We start from the raw sequence: 4,976 nt of genomic DNA on the forward strand, positions 1-4,976 counted from the left end.
ATATGTCCATATAATTGTCCAATGCTCCTGAATCAGAGTCACTTCTATCATTCTCAACCAATCCCTTCTCCACGATTTATTTGATTTACCACTTACTTTATCATATGTGTACATTGAGTATTCTAGCTGTACTTGCCCCTTGTTTCATTTTTCATTACTTCTGTATCTTTTCTATTATTCATTTCTTGTTTCACTTTCCTGATAGTCATTCTGTTAAACTATCTGGTAATAGTTTGAAAGGTTTATATACATACCATTGAGTTTCAATTCTGCATATACTTTAATCGATGTCAGCTTATATTTCCATAAATTATTCATTTGCCATAACAATTTGCAAGACTGGAGATGTGAAGCACCTAGACATGATTTTATTCTCATCCATTTGGAAGATTCATCTTAGTCAACAAGAAAGTTTAAAAATATCTTAGAATGTATTCCTAACTACCAGTTTTTATAAATGGCTTTGTACAATGGTTTGTGATTATTTTATTTTACATGGGATAATATTTTCTACTACCTATAAGTTTGGGAAAAGGAAGAAAATTAAAATTTACTACTATATAGGAATATGATAGAAATAGATGACAGATTTCATGTTTGTCACATCTCTGATGAGTACCCATATTCAAGACTTAAAGACATATTTCTTACTATGCTAGGCAGATTGAGAAAACATAAAACAACATATGATAAGGCAACTATTCGTGACTTTTTAAAATATATCTTATTATGTGATGAAATATTTTAGTTATTGTTTAGGTTTGACATTTGGGGGGCTGATCTACTTAACACATTTCTGGAAGCCACCTACTGAACAACACAAATGGTGGGTGGTATTATTTCTACACTTTTGTGAGTGGTTGAACCGGTTTGCCATTAGTGCTGGGTAAATAAATCAGCTCTATTGTAACTTGCAGCCTAGACTTGAAAAAGTTGCAATGTCACTAAGCATCATTTACTAGTCAAATGTTATTTTGGCAAATGTGATTTTTAAAAGTTTATTTGAAAAGAAATATATTTTCATGAGATTAAATGTAGGTTATCATTGGTTTGAGAATGACAACATTTTGATACAACAGAACCAAGTTTACTGAAGTACCAGTATTTTGAAGAACTAAGGATCGTCTCAATTAATGTTTTTCTGAATTATATTTGACCTCTAAGTCAAGTTTTTCTAGCCTTGGTAGACTGATTATGGATCTATCGTTCCAGCAACTATTTTTTGGCCTACTTATGCTAGACTGAAATCTTTCATTAATCATTAGTAGAGGGGCATTAAAAATAATTTTGTGACATTTGTGAACTTTTTCACTCATATGGGCTGGTCATCTGTAAATTGAAAGTTTGAATTATTGTACTTTCTCTCAGATTTTGTGATCTCATCTTTCATTTTAAGTTGCCTTGCAGTTCACAATTGCTTACTGCTAATTCATTTGTCATAAAGAAGTGGAGCCCTTAAATATTATAGGAAATGAGAAATTGAGATGGGTCTTCAATTACTTTCTGTTGGCATGTTGCATGGGCTTAGGTGAGAAGTCTTGCCCTCGTTATCTGATAATGTAGATAACTGGGACCTGGGATCCTAGGACCCGTGTGTCTTGCAGAAGAATAATACCTATTAGACGTTATATCAGCAAAATTTGGGTATGATCAGTAGGAATGCTTCAGAAATATGGAGAAAAACATTTTGGGACCAACGAGTTAAAACAATAAACAGAGTAACAGAGTAAAATCCCTTATAGATTAGAGGAAAACAACATTTTCTTTTACTAGGGGAATTCAGAAGACCAAGTACACTTAGAAGGTATCACAAGTTTATACCAAAGACATTGCACTGATAATTTTTGTGTTCTAATATATATTCTAAGCCTAACTATTTATATTCCAATTTATTTATTGGAATAAATATCCATTTATTTGTCAAATTATCAAATAATTCTGGTAAGATTCACTGTGTGAAATATAAAATCAGCACATATAAATATAAAATATATAACTATATTTAATATAAGAAAATGTTTTGCATTGTTCTGTTGTGGTTACGGTATCAAAGGCTACTCTGTTTTAAAATAGTACTCCATTATCTCTATCTCAGTGTTTGGTAGAGTTAGACCTAAAGCTTTACCATTTGTAGATTTACAGCCTAGAGGCAAATGGAAGCATTGTGATTAAAACGTTACCAATTTACGACCTAATGTACAGAAGAAACAAATAGACTTCTCCTGGAGATATGGAAATATTTGGTGATAGAAAGGCAATAGTGTAAGTTCCTGCTTGGTTGGAAGGTCGACAGGCCAGCACATTAGGTAATCATGCATATGAACAATTTTTGCACCTTCTTGGCTTTATCTACTTTTGAAATGTTAGGTATAATAAACAATTATATTTTGATAAAATACCTTCTAGCCTGAACTGTTCTGTTTGAACTGTTCATGTCTCTATGATCCCTTGTAACTAAGATTAGTTTTGTTCCAGTAAGATAATCTATGCTGTCAAGGTAATATATCCTGGTTGGTCTGTTCCTACAAGGAAGAAGGGTAAAGGGTCAGAGAGACATATGTGCCAGTAAGACCTCATTTGGGAAATTTTAAGCTGCAGAAATTTAGAAGTAGCTCTTAAGCAAGGCTTACTTTGAATCCATTAGCTCCACAAAGCTAACTCAGTTGATAAAGCCATCACCTGTGGACCTAGCTATAAATGCTTCAAAGTATGATCAAAACTAAAATGAAAAACACTTAAAATAGTCATTGACAAAAAAAATTACAAATGTGAGCAATCAACCAAGCAATATAAGTTTTTTCCAATATACTCAGAATTTTAGAGAAATATGATCAATAGCATTTTTAGGAACAATATGGTATTCTTGTTGGAAATAGGCAAACAGGGGTATATGCCTGTATAAAGATTGCATCGTTAATTACTTAAATTTACAGGATACTATATTCTTCAGCAGTACGTCTACACATATTACAACAATAAAGAGATTAAGATGGCACTTGCAAAAAGATGTTATGAAAATTTGTGAAGTATTCCATATTTTTTATTCTTCAGATGTAAGAAATGAAAAACTGGGGCTGGGAAGTTGGGTCAGTGGTAGAGCACTTGGCTTACTTGCCTGAGGCCCTGGGTTCAATTCCTCAGCATCACATAAGAAAAAAGCCGGAAGTGACGCTGTGGCTCAAGTGGTAGAGCACTAGCATTGAGCTGAAGAGCTGAGGGACAGCGCCCAAGCACAGAGTTCAGGCCCCACGAGTGGACCCCCCCCAAAAAAGAAAAAGAATTGAAAAACTGTTATTAAAAAATTGATGACAAAAATACAAGTCTAACAATGCATGTAATTAATTGAATTAAAAGTTAGTTTGACATCAGTGTGTTAAATCTACACCTTAGAAAGGTCTTTACATTGCATAACTTTTACAAAACTTTTGAAATTAGATAACATTGTCATTTTATCCCAGAGAAATAAAATAGTATAAGGACCTAGGGAAAAAGGAATCTTAAACTGTTTCTATATGGAATGCAATCTGAAAGGACACATTTATTAATGAACCTATGTATTATAAAACAATGTAGAATTCAAAGTATTATATTGAGGTGAGAATGAAATAGATTATGGACATTATACAAACAGAATACAGAATATTTTAAAATATATTTTTTCATACCAGCACCAGAAATATCTTTAATTTCTGTATTACTCATTTCAACAGATAAGTTTAAATTATCTCTGATTAGAAAGTCACAAACTCTGCAGAAATCATTATAGAGATATACAAACAACTCTTGAATACATTCTGACATCAAAGTCAAGCAATTCACTTGGAAGAATACCATGGAATTCATGAATTTTTAAAGTAAGATATTGTTGTTGGTTTGTATTGTGAAAATATTTTGTATGGACACAAAGATGGACTGACATTTTTGAAATTTAAGAAACATAACCAAACCATTTTTTACTTAGAAGAACAATTTGTACAGCCTTCCACAACTTCAAAGAGGTAGTGATACATAATTATCCTTTTGTCAATATCAAATGCAGTTTCTTCCAAATTTTTCTTCAGACCTGGGTTGATATAATGCATCAACAGAAGGAGATCCAGTGTATCTTTGGTATTTCTATTCCCAGCAGCAAGATGCAAGGGGGTCAAGAGAACTTTAGTTTCGGCATTGGTATCTGCATCATGATGAAGTAAAAAAGAAGCCACTCTGGTATTATTCCACATATAAGTACTGTGCAGGGGTGTCCTGCCATTCACAGTTATTGCATGAATATCTGCCTTGAGACACCTACTCATGGACAATGTCTACATGTCCACTGTAAGCTTCCCGATAAAGAGGGGTATACTCATCGTCATCCTTCGTATTCACATGAGTGGCCTTTTTGGAAAGTAATCTCCACACTGTAGTAAGCCGATTATTTTCGGCAGCCCAAAGAAGAAATTTGCTTGGATACTTCTCCATTTTTTCTTGCAAATGATAAAGTTCCTCACTTTTTCATCTTGTTCCTTGTCTTCATCAGAATTGCCTAATCAGAGACTTTGAGTACCAGTGGGAATGAGGTGTCCATGTATTTCCCCAATAGTTCACGTTGGTTGAACTGGTCAGAAAAATCCAGAGAATTTTCTGCATCTGTTTTTTTCACCATGATTTATTTTCTCTGTTTCCATTTTTACTATTCTAAATTATTCTATCTGGAGAGTAGGGAATTGATGGAGAGCAGAGGAAAGATTTTCCTCAGTATTCAAAGGTACAGACTCAAAATGAGGGCCAGTGGTGTCTTCATGTGCAGGTTATTCTAGGAATGAGAAAATAGGAAATAATGCCTTCTATGTAAATGATTTGGGAAATGGCAGAGCAGAAATTGAAATGATGCAACCAAAAATATAAAAGCAAAATAAATTAGGATAATTATGGAACAGTCATATTATCTATGAGAAGCATGAAGGGGAGAGAGGAAGAGAAAGACAGATGTGCAA

General features: G+C 33.4%; 1 non-coding gene across 1 annotated transcript; it reads left to right on the forward strand.

Moving 5' to 3' along the window:
* Nucleotides 1–2,939: 2,939 nt before the first annotated feature.
* On the forward strand, nucleotides 2,940–3,041 carry LOC122126495. The gene has a single exon (XR_006150952.1). It is a non-coding gene; the product is annotated as a U6 spliceosomal RNA (small nuclear RNA).
* Nucleotides 3,042–4,976: the final 1,935 nt, after the last annotated feature.

The sequence above is a fragment of the Dipodomys spectabilis genome, unplaced genomic scaffold (assembly GCF_019054845.1).
Source record: "Dipodomys spectabilis isolate Male_0828 unplaced genomic scaffold, ASM1905484v1 ptg000279l, whole genome shotgun sequence".
Lineage (NCBI taxonomy): Eukaryota > Metazoa > Chordata > Mammalia > Rodentia > Heteromyidae > Dipodomys > Dipodomys spectabilis.